Below are 23,769 nucleotides of genomic sequence, written 5' to 3'. Positions count from 1 at the left end.
AATAAAATAAATAGCTGTGACTAAATTCAGAGCAGGGTCTAATCCTGTCAGCATGTGTTACCCCTGTGTACACCCACCGAAGGAGGTTTCACGAGGGATGAAGGTGGCCCTGTGTTTGAACAAAACATTGGGATTTGAGTGCTGGGGTGATGCAGGCAGTGCACCAGAGCAGAGCCAAGGCACAAAGCCTCCAAGGTCAGGCAGGGAGTCCTGCAGGGAGCTCAGAGGCAACTGTTCAGCTGCACGGAGCCACTCTGGATCCCAAAGTCCACATCCGGACAGCTCCGAGAGCCTACATCCTTTTTTTGGACTTGGCTCTTTGTCAAAACCAGAGGGTACAGTGCCTGCATGGACTTCAAAGGGAGGACACCAAATGTGATTTGGCCCAGGCAGTTACGACCATTTATTGCCAGCATCTTTCTCAGATACTGCTGCCAAGGGTTAAAATGTTTACATGCCCCCTGATTTTAAATGGACCGGGTTGCATGTCAAATGCCAACGAGAGGGACAGCTGGAGTATCTAAACCAAGAGCTTTGATCTTGGTATCTGTAAAAAAGAGGTCATTTGGTCTCCCCAGGAAGCACAGACATTTAGAAGGTCCCCGTACAACTCATGCAAGAATTTTATTAACAACAATTTCTATTCACATTTAGGTAGGTTGTGTTACTACTTACTTGAATTCCTCTTATATATACATGTGTATGCATATAAATGTATGAATATCTGCATTTTCTGTGTGTGTGTATGTATATACACACATACATAGCTCATATACACGAATTTGTGTGCCTGTGTGATTATCTGTGTGCTTTCTAATGTCCAGTATTTCTGTGCTTGAAATACTGATCTAACCTATTGGCAAACAAACAACAATGATTTAAGCATTATAATTTATCTCTAAGTCACTTTTTGCAGAATTAACCTGAAAAATTTGTCTGTGTGAGATGCTTTGAGTAAACCTGCAATTGTAATAAGAGTGTGTGGTGTTTTCAAAAAGGTGCAGGCATGAAACACAGATTTCATTGTGCTATAATCAGCTCTGACATTGATTCAGAAGAGAAGAATTCTCAAATACAGTATTGCACAGGGGAAATATTTTTATTCTTTAGTGGAGGATTTTGTGGTTAGTTCACAATGCAATTAAAATAGCCACCAGATGTTTATGACTTCAGGCAGCAGTTAACTTTAGTGTCTCTGGTCGTTGTCCTTCACTTCTTTGTCAGAATAAATAAGTATTTTTCTGTGCTGGAGGAAAAAAATCCTTAATTTTTAAACACATGGTGGGGGAGTGGGTATGTATTTCTATTTGGCAGAGCTCATGCTGTTCTGTGACAGACTTCTAAGAAATTATAATCTTGAAGTTAAAATAAAATCTCTCTGTGGGATGAAATAAACATATTTACTCAAATGTGAGATGAAATGTACAGTAACGTCATTAAACTAAAATGATTTGTGAGAAGCAATATTGTAAAAGGCTGTGGCTTTTCCAGAGCATATAATAAACATAGAAAGATACTCTTTTTTTCCATTGAATAATAAGATTATTAGTATGCAATTTTTTTAGAGACACATTTAAAGAGAGCCTGCTGGGCTCCTATTCTGGTAATTTTTTAGAGTCTGTTATTCTTATTTGTTTCAGGGCTATTAATTTTGAGGCCACATTATATTCAAATTATATTTGATTATCAGGCTCAGTAAGTGATCACAGTTTGTGTTCTATCACCCAAAAGAAAGTTAATAAATTTAGCTGCACACTAACATTTTAAGAAATAATTTATAGAAGTTCTGCAAAATAAATTTTTAAAAAAAGAGATGCAAAAATTATAGTGATTGTCCGATAGGTTACCTAAAGGAGGAGAGCTCCAGACAGGGGGTAAAAAGTCCCAAAGTGTCCCAACTTAAAATGCTGTATTTCAGCTTTCAGTCATGTCTGAAATGATATGTTGACAAAGTAATCAATAACTTAGAATTATAAAATTATAAAATACCTCAGATAATATGGAAATAGATAAGAGATTCGTATTCATGGGTACATAGCAATTTTAAATAGTTAAATAACAGCATGATTTTCAGAAACAAAATCATGGCATTAGAAAAACCTCCTAGAGTGGAAAGAAAAGAATAGATAGTAAGAGAATATATAATTTTGGGAGTGTTGATAGGTATTGAAGGTCTATGTGCATGCACAGAAAGTTTCTCTCCTAAACTGGGCAGTGTCATGGCTCTGTGTTAGTGGGGAACCCTCCATAGAAAGTGAAAGGATCTGAATTTTCCTGGCTCTGCTGAGCCACAGTTACTCAAAGATTTGATGTTCAGTCCTTTAGGGCTGCAGACGTGATCCCCAGAGCATGGAGCCACCAAGATTACTGCTCCTCTTGGGAAAAACCTGGCAAAACTGCAGTGGGCTCGTTCTGGCCATTCTGCACAAACACATCAGTGACTTTTTGGGGTCAGAGAGGTGAAGAGCTTGGATCCCCCCAAACTCCCCCCACGCTTCCCCAAGTGACAGTCACAGTTTGAAAGCTGCTGCAAAACTTTTCAGCTGGGACAAAGAGGCGTTTTTCCCACTGAAAGGTTGCTGCTCTCCCTATTCCCTGGTTTCTCTGGCAGCTGCTCATGCCAGGAGCCGAGGCTCTGGTTGTGCCCATCAGCTCCAGCCCCAAAAGCTCTCAAACTGGGAACTCAGAAACACCCAAAGTGACAGGATGGGTTATCAAAGGCTCTGACACCATCCAGAGTCACATTCAGCATCAACTCCTCGGTGTCTCTATTATGGCAATCATTCAGATTGAGAGAAAGTGTGGGCTTTTAATTTAATTTAAAGTACACTGTGGTTTTAGGATATGTGAGTTGCAGGGTGCTGGGTTTGCTGGCGGTGTTGTTCCTGAAAATTTACAGTTCATCCTCCTGCCACACTGCAGTGTGGGACTGAGGGTGAGTGGGAAGGAATGCAGCAGAACAAACAGTTAATCACCCAACAACCAGAAACTGTATTTTTATAGAATACAAGTGAGTCATATTTACTCAAATCAGAGCATGACGCCAAAATTGAGACCAGCAGGTCAAAAGCAAGTCACCCTTGTGTCTAACTGCAGGCTGCCCGGGGTAATGGAAGGGTTTATTTTGTTTTGTCTCTAATCCTGGAAATTCAAATTAAACTCTGAATGAGCAGCAGTACTCCTGAGCATGCAGGTCTTCAATAGTATTATTTACAAAAAAAATGAGTTTATGTTTTTAACCAGCTTTTCATGACTTAATAATATTTTTTGGAAATAGCGTTCAGGGGTAGAAATACATCACAACACAAATCCCTACCCCAAACTGCTTTGCAGCCTCGTATGTACAAACTGCTGTGTCTCAGCTGCCACTGCTCTCTCTCCAAAACCCAAACTTTATATTTTATTTTGAACCTGCTGTAGGTGGTAGAGAGTGTCTAAAATCAGTGTCAATCAGTTTAGCAACATCTTCAATGCTGCAGAATTGTCCCATTATCATGACTATATTTTTTTCCTTGCTAATTTCCTAGTTGCATTTTTTATTAATTTCCAGCATGAATTACTTATTGTGATCAGGAGAGAATTATGTAATTTTTTTCAAAGCTGGTATTTCCTTCTGTCTTTTTCTTACCTATTCTGCAAAAAGTTCTTTATTGTTTTATTATAAGAAGTTAAGTAGTAACACCTGATTTCACAGCCTGAACTTGCTCACCACTTACTGAGTTTTGTCCTGTCCTTCCTCCTATCTGACCCCTTTTTGCTGGTGCTTTTCAGCCTCTCTGCAGTTTTAGGGTCTGGGGTTTGCAGACACTCCCCCTCTCAGACATTCCCCCTGTGTCCATGGCACTGCTCAGATGTGCAAAGTAACTCAAACACTTGTGCTTTTGGAGAGCAGGACATGAACCATCAGTGATCTGAGTGTAACCAACTAAGCAGGCTCCAGAAAGGCTTTTCTGAGCCACAATGATTTCAACATGTTAAAATTCACAAAATGCAAGGCAGATGTGCAGTGATTGGGAAATTATGTTGGCCATGAGATAAGAGAGCTGTGATAACTTCTGACCCTCTTTTTGATGTTCTCCATGTGATGCTGGGTCACCTAAAGCAAAACAATAAATAAGGGAGGCAAAATACAATTGGGTAGCATTCAGCAATGGTTTGAAAAATGCTGTTTTCAGCCCACTGGAAGCTGTAGCAAGGCTGTTTGTGTAACAGCCTCCCTGTTGCCCAGAAACAGCACATGAGACTACTGAGTGTCTGCAGAAACTCAGATCTGGTTTGTTTGGCTTGGATGTGCAGGAAAACTGATTTTTAAATGTTACTTCAGCTTTGAGTCAGTGATTACCTTGGTACTTTTACAAGCCTTGCCTGGAAATGGGATGTTAATTGTTGTTAATGAGTCTGTCCACCTGAGTAAGCTCTGCAGGGCAGAACTCACAGAACATAATTCCTTCACTGTGTCTCCAGTGTGCACTGCTGACCCTGGTGTCTCCAGCATTTAAGAGCAACAGCACCAAATCTGCTCCTTCAGACCTCAGGGCTTTCTTCTCAGTCCAGGACAGTAGCCAATTTCTGTTCCTCTCAGCTCCATGGGATTTTTGGAATGGGGTAAAGACAAAGTTCAGCTCTTGTCGACATCTTTGGAACATGGAGAGGACACTGGTGACCACAGGGCTATTGGATACTGAATAGGGAAAGAAGAGTTTGGATATGGAGCTGGAGATCTGTATTTCTATGCATCTTAATCCATGGTGTAGCTGTGAGTAAAGATGTACTGGACTGCTTTATCTTGATGGCATTTTTATTTTCTGCATTGACAACTTCTGTTCCAATTGCTTCAGTTAAATTTTCCTTGATCTTTCCTCTGCTACAGTAACTTAGGACTTATTTTTATGGCATTTCTTTGCAATCCATCAATATTGTTTGCCTGTGAGGGATGTTTCATAATAGGTCCCTATGAGGCTCCCACATAAGTAAAAAAAAACCTAAAAACCTGCATTAAAATATTCTTACTTGGGATAGAGAGAAGATAAAGTTTGAGCAGTTTGAAAGATAGTGAAGCTTTGTCTTTTGCTTTAGTGGGTGATACCTGCCTGACCACGTGTTATGGCATTATTCACACAGAAATAAAACTTTAAGACAAGTTTTTGTTTTGTAGCTGATAACCCCATTTATCTGCCTCTAGCTCACCAGGCTTCTTGTGCAAAGTCAAATTTGTCACATGTGGCATTATTCCCCAAATTACCTCAGCTGTCTATCCAAAGTCACCACAAGGCTGTACTATGCCATGAATTTCTTAATCTCATCCTCCACTGGAAGAGCCAAATAACGGGTGGGGTTTTCCAGGCAGCAGTAAATGTCACTGGCCCTGGCTGCTCCAGGCCAAGAGGAAGGGCTAATGAGCCCAGAGACAAGAGTCCTCCTGGAAAATTCCCTGTGAGCAGCTGCTCAGCCACGGGAGCATCGGATCTGGAGATCAAAGCTGGCAGGGCATCCCATGAGAGGAGGGCAGAGATTCAGCCAAGCAGCCCTGTGGTCCTACAGAGCACTCCTGCCCATGCTGCTGTGCCCTGGGCAGCAATTCAGCTGGGCAGCACTGCATTCCCCACACAGAGATACTCTTTTAGTGTTATTCTCAATCACATTTTTCACTCTGGGCACAGTGTGCATATGTCTCATTTCTGCAAGAGAGCAAAGTTTTTCTGGTGGCAGTTTGCCCACTCTTGGGCTCATGGAGCATCTTGTTCCCAAGTCCAACATCTTCATCTCACTGGTGGAGCAGTTACTTCAGCTCAGTCATTCTCCAGAACTGGAGCCTGAGGTGTCTTTTCACTGACCCACTGTACCATTTTCACTGTGCTGGGTGGGATTTCTCTTGTTTATCTGTTGCCTTCTCTAGGCTGAGTGAGTCCCCAGCCCTGTTGGATGAAAAGATCTCTTTCCAGACTAAGGGTGGTTTGCAACCAGTCATGGCATCTGGGCTGGGCCAGGGATACGCTGCTGTTTCTGTAGCCCTCAAATTAAAAAAAAATAAAATAAATGGAGGGGAAAAAAAATCCAAACAAAATATTCCTCATGATTTACAGTGAAGAAATATTGCATTGCATGTTATTGAAGCTGTAGCTAAAATCACCTGGGTTATTGCTCTTTACACAGGTAACTCACTAAAAATTTATTTTCTCATTGCCCAGAAATGGTAGCATCAGACACACAAAGGCCCATGGTCACTTTGTCCCCTTTTAGCTGATTTGACATGGTCTTGGCAAAATGAAAAGACAGTTGAAAGGCACCTCTGCCTCCTGTCACTGCTGCTATTAAGGGACATGTTCTGTACAGTGTCCAGCCCACGTTTTAAAGCTTTTAAAATGTTCTTTGTCATTGCCGTGCTACTGTCGGGTTCAAAGCAAATTCAGCTGAGGTAGGATTTAAGAATCTAATTAACAAGAGTCCCATTTTGTGAATAAAACATGGTAGAGGTGAAAAATTAATGTCACTTTTATTAAAAAAGCACATTATTTGCAAAGAAATAATGTGTACTTGTTTGCAAATCAGACTTGGAGTACTGGTAATTTATATTATTCCTCGCAGTGAAATTAATATTTTCCCCCTGAAAAAATGTTATTTAAGATTGCACCTCAAGTGTCCGAACAACTTGTAAAATTCTGATCAAGATTATCCTTTTCTTTTTTTTATTAACTTTAAAGAAGTAAATATTTTGAATCTTTAGATAACAGAGATTAAAAAAATAATACAGTAACTGGTATTTGTTTATTGTCAGATTTTATTCCTAGCATCATGATGAATCTATTTCTTCTGTCTTCATTGGGACTAAAATCTAGAAACAACCATAAAAATTACAATATCTGCTCCTGTGAATGGAAATCTTTGCTCTACAGAGGTTTTGTAGACCAGACTGGAATAATTTTAAACTTAAATTCATTTAACTACCTAGAAATTAAGGAACAGCTTTTTAAATGTGCTTGTTATATTTAATTCTATTTATATATTTTTAGATATGTAAAATACAAAGGTAGACTCTGGAACAAGCGAAGTGAAAAATGGCCACAGTAAAGGTTCATATGTTGAACTGTTGAACATATTAATTATTTTGTATCTTGGATTTTTTTATTTATTATTTCATGCTAAGGTTATTCCTGTGGAAGATGAAAATATTTCAGGATTCTCATAAAAGTTTAACTTGGTCTAAATTAATAAAAGTTAAGTGAAAATTACAAAAGTATAATCTGATACACGATAGTTTTATGTTCACATGACTTTAATAAGCAGGAAAAAAATTAAACGACACCCAAGTTTTACTCAGACTTATGATAATCACCAGAAATGTGGCAGTGCCAAATGTAGAATTTATTCCTACATTTAATTGCTAACAATATTATATGTAATGTATGCAGTATTATACTATACAAAAACATTATAATTTAAAATTAGCAATGTAGAACTACTCACAGAAAATTATTTTTATATACTTGCACCAATATTTTTGAGAGTATATTATTAATCTATTATTATAATTATCATACTAATATATAAGAATAATATTATTATATTATATCAAAACAAGCATATTATTAAATATATATTATCACAACAACATATTATATATACAAAATGTAACCACATAGTTGTGTTTAAATTGCTTATTACTTTTCAATATTTTTCTACTTTTAATAACTGTATTTTCAATATTATTTTAACTTATATTTTCACATTATTATTATCCTCTTCAATTTTATTTTAATTCTATAATTTTAGGAAGGAAATTTTCTTTATTTTGTCACATAATATTACCTTTACTACATGGGCTGGCATAGTCTGATTCTATGCCACGTGGAGGTTTCCTGAACTTGCATAGAAGAAAAATACACTCTACACAGCTCTAGCCTTTTTCAGATTATTATTATTTTCTTTTACATTTGTTACAAATTATTTTAATATTAAGGAAGAATGTACACACACCTTTCTATTCTTTCACACTCAGAAAAAGAAAGATTTAAAAGAAGACAAAATAGATCAGGACAATTGTTTTTTTAAAGTTATTTTAAAAATCAAGAGGATTGAGCTATGTCCATTTTCTTTCACATTCTTTAAGTAACTTTTAAAAAGTCAGAAAGTATTTTAAAAATTGTGCTAAATGGTGTTAACTACCTCTGGAGAAATGAAAACAATTAAGCACAGGTTTCTTAATTCCAATTTTTTTCTCTGTGTTATTTTCTTTCCAAATTTTGGTGCAGAACTTCACCAATAAATTCAGTAACATCACAAATTTTCACTTCTGAAAGAGAAAACCCATTCCCCATTCTTAATACATTATTTAGGATCTGCTGCATTCTGTCCCCCTTTCCTAAAGGTATTTATAAATATATGACCACCTTTTAACAAGAATTGAAAATCCTCTGGCTCATCTTTGGTGAGCCCAAAGGCCAGTGATCACCTTAAAAGAAAAATCCTAAAACTTGAAGCTTTCACTAGAAATGAACATCAAATCTTTTGATTCAAGAATGACTTTGGGTCTGTTGAGGAAAGGAAACAGTGGCTTTGTCCTTCCTCTCTGAGGTCAGTCACAATCATGGCAGGGTTCATAATTTATTCCCATTTCCAGTACTCTGGACCACTCTGCCTGGATTTCATCCAGTGTCCTTTCAAGGCTGACCAGAATAAGGTGAATATCAATGCAAATAAATTCAAGGGCAAAAGCACGGGGCAGTGACATGTCTGCAAAACAAAAAATAAGACTCTACAACAGCTGTGTGGTATCAGTTTTGCTCGATGCTGCAAAGACCTGGGGCATTACGCAAGCTGACAAGAAAAGATTTGATGCATTTGATAGCAGGTGTTTAGGAGGGATCAGTAATGTCAAGTGGCATCACTATGTCAGGAACATCGAGTTTCAGGACAGAACAAGAAAGGAGAAGATTGTGGACTTCCTAACAAGGCAGTGACTTCCATGGTCCCACCACTCCATGAGCAGGCAGTGAGGCTACGGGGTAGGGGAAGGTCTTGTGAGCTGGGTTTGCTCCTCCTGGCCTCCCAGCCCAACCTGAGACTCATCAAAGGCTGGGGAAGACAGCAGAAATCTCATGTAGATTTTGACTTGTCTGCTGAGGATGAAAAGCCTTGGGGCAAGGACTGTTCTGCTTCTCCAGGGTGCAGGACGTGGTCAGTACTCACTGACCCAGTGGGAGAAGTGAGGAGGGAAAGATGTAAATGGGAAAAGGAAAATAAAAGACATCTTTTTGCAGGACTGCTTTTCAGCAGGAATATTCACATGAATCAAGGATTTCCAAACCAGGCCTCCAGGGTTTTGTAATGAAAACTTAAACCACGCAGACACAGTGGGCTTTAACAGACTGCAGAGCCAAAATCTACAGCAGTAGGCTCAGTCGACTCCAATGAACTCCCACAGATGTGAGAGCAAAGAAGTCCCCTGTTGTTCACATTTTCTCTCAGAAACAGCCTTTCTGCATGTGGCTGAAGAGCATCTCAGTAACACACAGCAAAGAAGATAACTTAAAACAGATGGAAGCAAGAAATACTAAAGTCAGGCCATATGGGTAGAGTGGACCTGTTTGAAGCAAGTGCAGCCAAATGGATTATGATGTAGTAATGTGTGAAAGAGGTTGCACTATTGTGTGGACTATCTGTAAGTGGAATTTTTTCGTGATTGAATCAAGAAAAGGAAATGTACTCTATCCAAATGTTAATGAGAACCATACTTCAAAAATATTCATGTTGAGTTCTTGTATCAAATAATGTCAGAAATAACTCCCTGTCCAAACAAGGATCTTACCTTTTTGTTATTTATTTTTAAAACTCCTACTGAGGTTTTAAATATTCTCCTTAAATCTGCAGCTGGTGATGTTTATTCTTTTTATTTTTTTTTTTTTTTAATTATAATGTCTCCAGGCTTCAGAAAATGTAGGTAGTAACTAAAGCAGGCCTTTAAGGTAAAAAAAATCAAATCCCTATTAGAGGTATATATCTCTGGTTTTGAGCTAGAATGTTTTGCTTTACTTTTCCATGAGCAGTTTAGGATAGCCTTCCAAAAATAGACAAAACTAAAATACAATACTTCTACTGGTAAAAATGTTATTTCTCTGCAATATTCTAAGCTGTATTTTAAAAGCCAGCACAGGAACACTAATCAACGATTCCACAAACAGAATCTATTACAAAATGAATTTTAAACCAACAATACTTACCCCAAGCTATTTTCAGTTGAATGTTTGGCTCTAGCGTTGACTAAAAGAAAGTGAAAATATTTATTCAGGCAGCTAACTGGCCTATCAAACATCCAGCATTTGGGAGATCTCATGACAGAGCAAACACTCACACGAGTGCGAGGACAGCACCACATTTCAGCAGCACCACGGCGTGCCAGGGCTCTGCAGGATGAGACCTGGGTAACACCAATGACATTTAGCAAATTACTGCAGAAAACTGATAAGGGCATGCTCCTTTTTTATGCTAAAGATCATGCATAATGCCTGCTGTGCCTCAGCACCTTTTCATAAATATAGAATGAAAGCTGGTGGCAATATGCTGACAGATGCCTCTGCCCCAGGCATGGGAGCTGTACCTGGAAACCTCCTGGTGTGACACTGTGGCTGATCCCACAGCTCAGGAGGTCATGTAGCAATTGAGCAGGACAGAAAGTTGGATGAAGTGCTGAGTTTTGAAGGATGAGATTAACTCTTACTGGATTACATGGCAAAAACACAACACAAGCTCGTGTAGGCAGTGTGTGGTCTCATGCTGTGTGTGTGTGCATATAGAGAGAGGGCTGAAGAGAAAGTGTGTTAGAAAGCTGGTTTAGAGAAATTTATAGAGCAAACTTTGGCATCAGGAGACGATAATTGCTATTAAAATATCTTCCATGTGTGTCAAATGAGGGACTACACATGAAACAAGAGGAATTGGGAGAAGCCTCTTTCTTACACTAAGATTGGATCCTGACCTAGGTAATTTGGGGCCTTTCCCACCAAAAGACCCTGGAGACAGGACTCCAGCCAATGGCAGCTAGATAATGGCATGTGATTAATGCAGGGATGGACAGGGACGTGGATAATCTTCCAGAGAAAGTGCATGGATCCTCTGCTGAAAGATGGGGTGGGAAGGGCACAACCTTCCTGCTGCATGCCAGCCCCAGAGGATTTGAGAGTTTCAAGATCTAACAGATAATTACCTCAAGGACTGTCAGACCCATGGAGGTGTTTCAGTGACCCCATGCTTTGGCCACACCATGTTTGACCCTTGGCTGAGTGTGTGTGATAGGGGCTGGCCTGGAAGGTTTTACAGGGGAACATGTAGAAGAGCACAGAGGTATCACTTCAGCACCCTATAAACTCCACAATTATCAGTGGGAAAAGCACATAAATGGATGCATCAAGGTCAAGTACAGTTTTCCCTATCTATTCAGTAGTGATGGCAGCTGTCTAACATGTAACCCAAATGTCCTGGAAAAAGTTCATGATTAGGGCTAGTTGAAGATTTCCTAAATACCTTTTTCTTCAGAAAAATTACCTGAATCTTCTCCTCCCTTTTAGTTAGGATAAAGCCTTCTCTCTCAACTCTAGGAGCAAAAAGGCCAAATTGTTGTGCTAGTAAGAAATAGCATCATAATCTGAGTATATTTCAGATGTATATTCAGGGGTGAAGCATACCAATACAAAAATTAGTGGTAACAGCTGTTTTGCAATTTTAGTATGTAGTTCATGTCATTTACTGTTATCCCATTTGAAAATTATAAGTGCAGTGCTGTGCAATTGTTTCATGCCACAGCCTCTGTTTTCCCTGACCACTCTTCTCCTCCAGCCATGGCAGGGCAGGGGCAGGAGTACCTCTGGGATTAAGAAAACAGCCCTGAGTGCCCTTCTGCACAGAATGGCAGCAGCCCTTTCTGGGAAGTGATTGCACAGCACTTCTTACAGAAGAGGCAGCACACCACTTTGTCTGGGTTTTTGTGGTATTCCAGATCACAGGATGGATGTAGCATGGCAGACTAAGTGCAGTGTTAAGTGCTAGAATTTCAAGTTAAGGTGCAATTGTCTAGGTAACAAAGTCAGAGCATCTTGGCCACAGCCAGCTGTTTCCCAAACTATACAAACCCCTCTGATTGGGAACAGCTCTCTAGGGACTCTGTTTTTGCAGGGGCAGAGAGTTAAGATCAAATCAATGTATGGCCTCATTCACAGCAAAAGATTTTTGTGGCAAAAGATTTTGCTGAGGCAAAAAGATCTTTAGAAAGAAGAGTGTGGGTCTCCTCTGTGTCTCTGTGTTCTCATGAACTTGGCAGAAGGAAGGACAGGACTAGACTTAGATTATGACTTGTATTTATATAGCTTATAACTGTTATAACTAGTAACTTTTCATTTGTTAGAATAATACTGTTCTGTTAAAACAAAAATTCTCCTGACAAATTTAACTTGTTTAAGAAGATTATAGAAACTTTTAAAACTATTTTATCTATTATAGAAAGAGGAAATAAAAGCTGTTTGGCAGAAATATTTCAGCTATACTTAAATGTGGTTGACTCAGGTGGTGGGCAACTGGAGTAAGGGATTTTTTCCCAAGCTGGAATTTCTAAGCACATTCTTTTAATTCTGATTGAGAATGGAAACAGAATATGAAATGGCAGAATTTACCACAAGATAGAACCTCCAGTTTTGACTTAGCACTAAGACAGAAATGAAGATGAAAAGTTATAGCAAAACAGAATTTAAACACTCATAAAGAATAAATCCAGACACTTCAGACCTCAAGTAATTTTTAGGTGGAAGATGAAACCCTAGAGGTGTTCAGGTCTCTTTCAAGGGTGCATGTCCAAGAAGATGCCACTTTTCTCTTTTGCATCCCTGCTGCTGGCTCAGAAGGACCATGGTGATTCTTTGCTACTGCATCATTTTCAGAGAGCCCTGGTGAACATAAATTCCATGGATCTTATGGAAAGTGAGCAAGATTATCAGTCCTCATGCCCACAGTGTGCTCAGGTAAAGAAGGAGCTAACCTATTGTGGCTGATTTCAGTGGGGAATTAACAGACCTGGGGTGTAAGTCATCCAAACCATACCTGGCTCACCATCTAAGGTAGGTGAGGAGGGGACAGGAAGGGCAAGGGTGGCAACATTAGACACCAGAGTAACTTACAAAGGTCTCAAGGGGGTGTTTCCTTTGTTCTAAAGAAAAATCTGGCTGATCATGACAGCTCCTACGAATTCACAGTAGGTGGAGGTTCATACCTCCCCTGCACACAAGTTTTATTCAAGATGGCCAGCAGAAAAAACCCATGGTTACTCCTTCACACTGTGGGTTGTGCTGGCAGCCCAGTGGTGGTGTGGCAGTGGTCAGTTTGTTAATTGGCCCAACACACCACTGCTTGTGAGAAAGAAAGAAATGTGGGTGAACATTTTCCATAACCAACTTCACAGGAACACAGAATGGTTTTTATTGGAAGGGACCTTAAAGACCATCTAGTTCCACACCCCCAGCCACACCTTGGATCAGATCAGTTTACTCAAAGCCCCCTCCAACCTGGCTTTGAACCCTTCCAAGGAGGGCATTGCAGACAAATGCTGCTTTCCCTTTTGTCCTGGCCATCAGAGACTGTTCCACAGGAGCTTAGTGTTTGGGTTTACAGTTCATATTCCACATACTGGTGTTTGGCTTATGGTGGAAAAGAAAACTTTGCTCTTTCTCTTCTGGCTTCCCTAGTCACATTGAGTTTTTTGCTGCTTAGAAGTCAATCACTCTAATTTGTGTTCAAAAAACCCTGTATTTTTCGAGTTTGAAAGCTTTTCACTCCTCTTTAGGACATTCACGATAGAAGCAGAAGTATTCCACTCTGCCTCCAAACCACTGAGAGTTTGGGGTCCTTCTTGCATGTATTTTGGAACTTTTCACACTGAAAAATTCTACTTCTCTTTCCATGTGACATTTTTATTACAGACCTGATCCTCTTCACCTTCAAAGCAAAACTCAAGAGAAGAAATAATTCCAAATGAGTCTATAAAAAAGAGGCATATTATTTTTCTGACATAAGGTTTTTCATGCTGATTTTCACTGAAATACTGTGCATAGTTTTCACTGTGCTGTGATGAGATATCCTGTTTAGAGCAGGAATAACTTGCATGGCACAGGGTTTTGTTCCTAAAATATGCACTTCTATTAAAAAATAGTCTTCCAGGGTCAAAACTTCACTGCTCCTAAACTACTTAGGAGCTTAGCTGATCTCATTGCTGTGCCCCCTGAAAGCTAAAAAAACCTGTATTGAATATATATATTTATATTCAACATAAACAACAAGTGGGACCTGTCATTTGCTGGATCTTTATTGTCTTTCAAACACAGAGAGAACCCAAAACTCATGTTCAGATCTGCACTGCAACAACACAATGTATGCCTAAGTGGGAGAAGAGATTGTGAGCCTGGAGGATGACCAGGTTCAAAATAAAGGTTGCCTGTCCTGAAGATTCACAGTCTAAATAGTGCAGCAGTTGTAAAGGAGCAGGGGGTGCTGTTTTTAGTGAAATCCAAGGTGACAGCATCCTTGGAACGCAGCTCTTGTTTGTACAATGGAGCTTTTACACCAACATTTGCACGGCTCAGCTTCTCCCTTTAAGCTTTTAAGCTTTTAACCTTGACCTGCTTTGCAGAGGTTTAAAGGGCATTGGTGATTTTACTCCCCTGCTGAATGAAGCAAATCCCACATGGAGGGTGCAAGTGCCTGTCTGGGAGCTGGGTAAGGAGCACAGAGAGGGTAAAAACATTCATTTTGCCAGATGAATTTTGGGCTGGGCACATAACAAGTGCTATGAATTATGCAGGCAGCCAGAGGAGTGCCATGAGACCCGTGCTGCCCTGTCACACCCTCTGCTTATGCCCCTTGCCTTGCAGAAAGGGCTATTTTAGGAATGTTTAGGAGAGCTGAAAAATATTTAATTAGGACTATTTTTTACCATCTTGTTAATAAAGTAAGGGGCCTTAATTGCTTTGGTCTATCACGTGCCTTCATTCTGACCAAAAATAGCCTACTCTGTTCATAAGAACATTACAACTGTAAATTCTGATAACTTGAGAACCAGGAATGAGCATTGATATCTAAAAATGTCCCTTTTTGACAGCACTGAGACACAAGGGCTAAATCTGGATATGAAGCTATGGCATTTTTTACTATAAACAAATGCTGTCAGTGACTGAGTGCTTTGATCTGCTAGACCACGAGCCAGAGCAGATTTGTGGGGAAATATTCCAATGACAAAGCACTTGTGAGAGGGGAAGGGACAGGGATTAGCTGGGAGCCTATATGCTGCCAGATCAAGAAATTAGAGGGTGGATTGCAGATGAAGCTAGGAAAGAATGTGTTCTGAAGACATTTACCATAGCCTACCTAAGACTTGAGCTTTTTTTATATTTATTCACCCCCTCAACAATACAGTTATTTATTTGTACAGAAATATACATATATAAAAATATAATTACGTGAAAGCGTGTGTGATGCCCTCCTGCCTGTATTGTCCTAAAAAAATTTGAAATATTTATAAATAAATAGATTATTGTCATATTAAATAAATAAATAAATAAATAAATAAATAAATGTGTTTGGTTTTTTTATCTACTAGATCTGGGAGGGAAACCATCCCCACCAAGGCTTACACCAGTAGCACAGTGGCACAATGGCACCCTCTGTTGCCCTGCATGGTTCCTTTGATGGCTGTTCCCACGTGGATGTATTAACTCCTGAAAACATCTGGGCACCACCTTCTCCAAATCTAACTCCTTCCTGCCCAGCTTCCGTGTTTGTTTGGAGTTATCCTCTGTTATTTCCTTTCTTAATAAAATCCAGTTTGTTCTTTGAGCTTTTGCTAGAGAACATTGCAAATTGTGAAATTAATGAGCAGGAGGGAGATGTGAGAGCCTGTGTTGCTACACTCCCTTCGAGAATGGCAGCCTTGTGCCCCTGTTCTGTCCCCCCTAACACAGCTAATGACAGCTTCCTGCAGCAGTGGCACTAAACCCTGAGCTCAGCCCTGCAGAATAGTGATCATTTCTGGGAGATGCTGTGTGAGACGGCGCCCGGCGCTCCCTGGAAAGTGATTACTCCTAATGAGATCAGGTTGTCCAACTCTCATGCCACTAATTAAATCACAACTTCTCCTTCTTTTTTTTTTATTTTAAAGTTACACAAAAGCTTTATTCATGAATTAAAATACATAGTGAATCTGATTGTAATTCTGATCCTCTGTGTGTTCATAATTAAACAACCAGTTCCTTCTATGAATTGAAACAAAATTCCTTCTGGGGCATGGTAAGTTTTCACTGCTAATCATATTCACTTACATCCATGTGACTGCACTTTAATTGCGCATTAATGGGATGACACACAAACACCTTGTTCTTGCTGGACTTTCCTAATTATGACATTTTTGAACTGTAAGGACAACAAACTCTTCTCTTATACTCATTTTTTCTGCCCTTTAGCTTCCCACACTCTGCCACATTACTAAGAATAATAAAATTATCTTTCTCTAACATTATAATTAATGTCTGATTTTACTGTGTTGGCACAAGAAAAATTATGTGCTTTCCATTTCTGATATGTCTGCCTACTTTCACCTGTGGAGTCTGAAAAAATGATCAAATGCTTTACTTCCACCTGATAACTTAGGAATGATCAGTCAGAAGTCATCAAATGTCAACTTCAGCAAATTTTCATTTTAAAAAAATCTCATTTTCTTTGATAGGTGTTTTTTAGATAAAATCTTCTACACTGAAAGTCTTCAAAACTTGGTAAAAAGCAAGGTGAAGGGAAATTCAGAGAGAAAGCAAAAAAGTGGCACGTAAGTCAGTTTGGATTTTGCAGTAATTTTTCAGAATCTATGCCACATTCACTTGCTTTCACACAAAGAAGATGTTATCAAGAAGTCAAACTGAGTTTTATCCCAGGCCTCATGAAAACAAGCATGTTTGACAGTTGTGGGAAAGAAGGGGGCTCAAGATGGATCTATTGTTCATGCAGAAAGATCTCATTTCAAAAGTTAAATTACTCGTAATGATTCCATGTTAATTTGTTATTTGAATCCCCTGCAGTCCCACTTTCCCCAGACAGAGCTGGATGATGGGAGATGGTAAGAACTTTTCTTAATCTTTTTGGCTTAGAGTAGATCTCTGCTGAAACAAGTTCTGATTGCTGCTGAACTAGATATGCATTTTATTTTCTTTTAAAATTAAACCTGAAGGTTTCAGAATTCAACAAAACCATTTCTCTTTTGATTTTTTCTGATTTTTTTTTTTTTTTTGTTAAAAAGCCACCCAACAACACAATGCTAAAATGCCAAAGAAAAGTTTCTCTAAAACAAAACCAAGCCCAAAATAGCAGTATTTTAAAAACAGCACATTTCAACAGGACGGAAATTCTTTCCCCTTTTTATTTTCTTAAACTAAAGTGCTGACAAAATCAATACATTTTGTGAAGTGTTTCATTTTGACCAAATTTGCGTGTACTGGTAGAATAATGGATCCACTGCATGTTTTCCTTTTTTGGGTCAAGGCCCCTAAAAGTCTACTAAGACTGATTTAGTCTTTCCTGAATAGAGAAATTTTCCTAATAAAGACAAAAACTCTAATCCAAACACCCAGAATTGTTGTGACTGTCATCCAGAAGGGTGAGGGGTGTCTGGTAAAAATACAATACAGATCCAGATATTAATGGGTACAGCCTACTTTAGGCAGTGTGTTTGGAAATCCAAAGTACCAAATAAAGGATAGAGATGAAGGAAAAGGTGAATTGTTTGGAGACAAAGATGCATATGAAGAATAATATTTCTGTCTGGAAGCTGATTGGAAGGTGGTGAAAGAATGGCAAGTAGGGAGCCCCAGAATCTACAGGCCTGGTTGTGTCCCTTCAGTGCCTGGTAAAGTTATGGAGATTATTCTGGGAGGTACTGAAAACATCTGAAGGACCACACAGTCATCAGTCACAGCCAGCACAGCTTCATGAGAGGGAAGTCCTGCTTGTCAAACCTGAGTGCCTTTTATGACAAGGTTAAACAGGGGAAGCCAGGCAATGTAAAAATTGGGATTTCAGTAAAGCTTTTAATACTGTCTCTCATAGTGCCCATCTGGAAAATAATGTGCATGCCACAGAGAGATAAACTCACCCCTTTGCTGGGCAATCTCCAGCCATGTGAGGTTCAACAGGGAAAGTGCCGGATTCTGCAGCTGGGATGGGGCAGCCCTGGATGGACAGACTGGGAATGAGGGGCTGAGAGCAGGGCCATGGAAAGGGACCTGGGGGTGCTGTCAGGGACAAGTGAACATGAGCCAGCAGAGCCCTGGCAGCCAGGAGGGACATCCCTGTGCTGGGGACATCAGGCACAGCAGCACAGCCGGGCAAGGGAGGGATTGTCCCGCTCTGCTCTGGGCTGGGGCGGCCTCACCTCAGTGCTGGGGCAGCTTTGGGCACCTCAGCACAAAAATGACATTAAACAGTTAGAGAGTGTCCAAAGGGGGGCAACAGAGATGGGGAAGGGCCTTGGGGAGAAGCTGTGTGAGGAGAGGCTGAGGGCACTCGGCCTGTTCAGCCTGGAGGAGACTGAGGGGAGAGCTCAGTGCAGGCACAAATTCCTGAGAGGGGAAGAGGAGGGACAGACACTGATCTCTGCTCTGTGGTGACAGGGACAGGCTGAGGGAATGGCCTGGAGCTGTGCCAGGCAGGTTTAGGTTGGATATCAGGAAAAGGTTCTTCCCCCAGAGGGTGTTTGGCACTGCCCAGGCTCCCCAGGGCAGTGGGCACAGCACAGGCTGACAGAGCTCCAGGAGGGTTTGGACAATGCTCTGGGCACAGGGTGGGACTCTGGGGATGGGGCTGGGCAGGGCCAGGAGCTGCACTGGATGGTCCTTGTGGGTCCCTTCTAACTCAGCTTATTCTGGGATTCTGAGCAGCTCTGTGAAAACCCTAATACAATAGGCCAGGAAACCAAAAGAGGCCACAGAGTGCTGCCTGTCCTTAAATAAAGACAGATTCATAGCAGGTGACTCCTGTTTTCCCACTAGTTCACAAATATTTTGTTTAGCTACACAGATTCCCTGGAGGTGGGGAGCATGTTGTCAGGTCAGAGGACCTGCTGCTGGGTTATATCATTGTTATGAAAGTCATGCTGCTAAGGAGCTTAGAGTTGTACCCCATACTGAGAATAGTCTAAATAATCTGTGACTCAAAGCATCTCTCATCAGGGATCACTGTGAACACGACCAATTTCAGCTGACCCAACAAACTCTACACAAACATGTCAAGATCTCAATAGCACCAGAACATTTGTTTTCAATATCCTGAGTGTGAAATCAGGGCCAATGGGCAACATTTATTTGGCAATGGTTTTGTTTGCCAGATGTTTTTTTCTCTAATTTTACTGCAGAACACATATGAGTATGTGCTGGAATTAAAATGATGATAGGAAAGAACCCAGTAGCCACCTCCTGGTTTATTGCAGCAGCATAAACGGATTTCCAAGACAAAAGCCACTACTCCACATTTGCATGGGTGTGAGATATTATCCCAGCCCATTCTCTTAAGGGAACATCTCTTATAAACAAATAAACTAACCTTTGAGCACTTTGAAATTAAGTTTTGAGAGTGGTAGTGCTCTCTCTTAGGCTGAAGGTTGTGCCTCCCAGAGGGAAAAAGCAAAGTTCACTTCACTACCCACTGCCCCAGGTGTTGAGGCTGACCATGACTGATCCTTCTGAAGCTGCCAGGAGCCCAGAGGGAGCCACAGCCTGCAGGAGACACCCCAAACAAGGGACACAAACAGGTAAAACTGCAGGTGAGATGAGGCATGGAGATGCTTTGCTTGGGACCCTGGCAAGGCTTCCCACCCACGCTCCCTCCCCTGCCATACCTACAGTGCACTGCAGGAATGTGTTCTTTGATGTAAACCACTTTTTCAACTTAACTTTTTAAATTATAATTTCTTTTTGGATAGCAGTAATTGCCAAGATGGACACGTTAAATATGGAAGCTAAGTAATTCTGGGACCAGAGAAAGTCAGAAATCTGATTTTAAATGAAGTGCACTTACTGAGTTCTGTGTCCACATCAAAGGTACTTCGCAAGGAAATAGAGCTGACACGCTGTTATACTTCTATCAAAGTATCAAATGTAATTTTATAGATAATTGCTGCTGAAACACATTCTGTGAAGAGACTAGATCAGGAATACTGAGACATAGCTCAAAATGATAATGTGTCTTTTCCCCCAGGCTGTCAATAAATTCAGAGCAGAAACAGTTCCAGGTTAAAGCAGAGCAAATATTTGCAGTGCAGTATTTTATTCACCAGAAAATTCCTCCAGTTTTTTATAGATAATTTTGGCTGATGAAGCATTTCTTTAATTGCAAAGTTTGAGTGCTTTTAGAAGCACCATGGAGTGTGAGCCCAGAAGGAAAGACTGGGGTTATTTCTAGAATGCTAACTCCTAGATAAAACCAGAACACTCCTTTTTGCAATACATTTTTTGTAAGTCTTTGTAGATTTTTTGTTAGTTGGTTCTGGAGACTGTATATGGAATTATTTGTCCATGATAGAGATGTCCTCTAAGAGAAAATCTCAGATCCTGGAGCTTTACACACAGCTCTCCCCTTTTTCCTTTTATTGGTCATAACCCTGGAGGACAATTCCCCAGAGTCTGGAGGGAATTTGGGTCTGAATTTGAAATTAAAGTTCATCTACTGAATACATACTCTTATTTACCAAAGGAAGCCAAGCTCAAACCACATCATGTTGAACTTTGGCCATATATTTTATAAGATACGACTTCAAATGCAAGAAGGCATGCCAGCTTAAGAAAATACCACTCTTTCCTCATTTCAAACAGATTTGCTTTGCTTTTCTAGGGTTTACCCTCTTCACTGCTCAAAGAGTAAGTATTCAGTTGATAAATGGGAGACCTCTTCCAGATAGAGTCCATCTTGGCTACACTCACTCTATTAAAAAATGTAAATACAATTTGTAAGGGAATCCAAAATTTTCTAGGAACGCTTAAACCTTACAGGAGTGTCAAATTCTTCAGGGTCTGTCCAGATGGCTTAGCTGGGATATGAGTGCTCACCTCACCAGAGGAAACCCAAACTAGAACTTAGGAGGGTTTATTAGCAAATCCCACACACACTGATCTATCCTTATAAATACCTAAGGAATTAATTATAGGTTAGCCCAGAGTACAAAAAAAGGAATGCACTGGTTTTTCCACAGATGGTTATGTGAAAAAATATTTCTCCAACAGTTGTTATTACTTTGAGATAACATAAATTACTCCTGGCTTTTACAAATGGGTTCAGTGGCAGACACAGTCAATCAAGCAGGGCTTTGCTGTGGATTTTAGCAGCAATTTAGGGCAACAAGCATAAATGCTTCACTAATATTTAAGATGGGATTCACTGATGTGGCCATGCTATTTCATACACATAACTTTAAAACAACTTTTTAAAAATAGACACTCAATAACCTTTCTAGCTGCAGAGGATCCTACATAACCCCTTAAAGAACATGAACATGAAAACTCCACCAGAACAAGCTCCTTTCTATTCATTCCTGATATTAGCTCACACTGAAGCTGGTCAAACATTTAAATACTCTATGTACATTCTTTTTTTTTTTTTAAATTCAAACAGTTCAATACAAAAGATAGCACTTGGTTCTGTAACTCCCTGTAAGCTCCCTGAAGCTTGTACTCATGTCTGGTTGCTGAACTGAGCTGCTGTCTTTATTGTTGCCAGTCAGAGGGGCTGAAACCATGTTAAGTCCTGTGGAGAGTTATGAATGACAGAGAATCCATATTTGTAGTTCACAGCTTGCTGCACAAATGTGATATATTATTATTAGGTCTGTAAAAAGAGTAAATTCACATTTTTACATTATTAAATGTGATTGTTATATTTATATTGAAATAGATAATATTGCAAAAAGTGCAAGGGGGAAGGAACCCTTTACCACATTAGAGGTATTGTAGCAGGGTGATGTTTTGGGAAAAGGAGGAGGAATTACATCTTTCCTGAGAGCAAGAGCCCACCTGTATGGACAGGCTGTCACAGGCAGCTCTGCACCAGTGAATAGGAAGGTCTTAGCAGAGTCACAAACTAGACACTTCCCAAAATTATGGAGATTTTAATCCTAGAATTAGTGAGCAAGTTCTTCCTCAGTTTCCACAGCCGAGACTCGTTCTGGGGGTCTGTGTCCCTGGCTTCCAGGTAAAGCAATGTGGATAAATGGTTGACCAGAACTGCACCCTGGAAGTGTTCTGCTCATGGAAACTGTCCTGGAATATTGGACTGGACCAGCTTTGTGATGGTCATGGTAAGATTTCACAGTTTTACTCCAAAGCAGCTGAAGCCCCTTCAGTCAAGTTCTGATAGACAGCATCAGTCCTTTGAGGTGAGCCATGGGTGTTTGCCCATTGTTCACTGTTCAGTGAGCATTTCAAAGTCAGTGTTTTGCTAGAGCTGTCCCATAAGCATAGATTTTCTACAAAACCAGTGATACTATGCTCACCCCCTGTGCTACAGTCTCCTGCAGCTGCCAGAGTGTGCAGTGTGAGGGTGCTTCCTCAAGGGAAACCTGTGCAGACTCCTGCATTTTCTGACCTTCACGCTTCTGCGAGGCAATGCTGTGACTTCATTAATGTCATTTTTGCCATTTAATACTGTAGCTAACCCACATAATTGTTAAGGGACTGCACAGTGCAATTTAGCATAAGTAAGACAATTACACAGTTAAGCACCACGAGCAGTCAGTAGCCAAAGTTTTGCCCTAGTCTAAGGGAATCTAAAGGCTCCATGTATTGTTCCTGTGCACCCTTGGGGTGTTGGCTGCTGATGAGCAGGAGGATGACCATGGTGCACTGTCAGACCTTTTCACCAGGGGGATGCTGTTGAAGGAAGAGGGGGATCTGAGCCTATTCCCATCACCCCATATGTTACCACGTGGGAACTTGACCTCCAAGTATATTATTTGAGCCACACTTGAGATCTCACCAAGGGAAGATACCTAACACATTTCCACTGCATTTTACATCCAGCTGAAATATATTTAGCTAACTTTTGAGGTACCTTGCATGTTAAACCTTGAACCACAATTGTAACCTCTCCAGCTTCCCTTATTCACACAGTATTTGATTTGGATGACATATTTCTATAATATTTATTTTTCAGCCCATTTTGAGACTCTCACATTATTGCCACAAGAACTTCAGTCTCCTGTATAATATTTCAGACATGGAGGGAAAAAAAAAAAGAAGAAATAAAGAAGAAAAACCAGCCGTCTGCATCCACTTAAACTACATTACAATAAAGCTCAGTAAAGATCTGATCAGCAGTTTTTTTGCCTGCTCTGATTTAATATGAAATAAATTAGTGGAAAACCTAAAGGCTGAAAGGAAATTTTTCTGCCACTGTTTAAAACAGGACATGAATCCTTTAACATAATATTTACACACATTATATTAAATACTTTCTGCAAAGGTAAAATTTAGCATTGCCAGCTTCAGACAGACTGGGAAGGAAATTTGTTTACACTTAATAAATCTGATTTTGAGAAGAAAAAGTTTTGTTCTTTTTTATTTTTTTTCCTCCTGTGTATGCACTAGCATTGACAGAAAATCCTTATTTCAAATTATATAAACATACTAATTAAAAACTGCTGAACACTTAAAGGAGAAGACACAATTTGTATTTTATTTGATAGTGCATTCATCTTGCCCTTCAGAG

General features: G+C 40.0%; 1 long non-coding RNA gene across 1 annotated transcript; it reads left to right on the top strand.

Annotated features, from left to right (window-relative positions):
* The first annotated feature begins 576 nt into the window (after positions 1-576).
* Positions 577-19,817, top strand: LOC130252468 (uncharacterized). The gene is made up of 3 exons (XR_008840364.1): positions 577-654; positions 17,100-17,137; positions 19,665-19,817. It is a non-coding gene; the product is annotated as an uncharacterized LOC130252468 (long non-coding RNA).
* Positions 19,818-23,769: the final 3,952 nt, after the last annotated feature.

Source organism: Oenanthe melanoleuca, chromosome 4 (genome assembly GCF_029582105.1).
Source record: "Oenanthe melanoleuca isolate GR-GAL-2019-014 chromosome 4, OMel1.0, whole genome shotgun sequence".
In the NCBI taxonomy this organism is placed as follows: Eukaryota; Metazoa; Chordata; class Aves; order Passeriformes; family Muscicapidae; genus Oenanthe; species Oenanthe melanoleuca.
The sequence above is the reverse complement of the archived record's forward strand: the minus strand, read 5'-3'. Positions and strand labels throughout refer to the sequence as shown.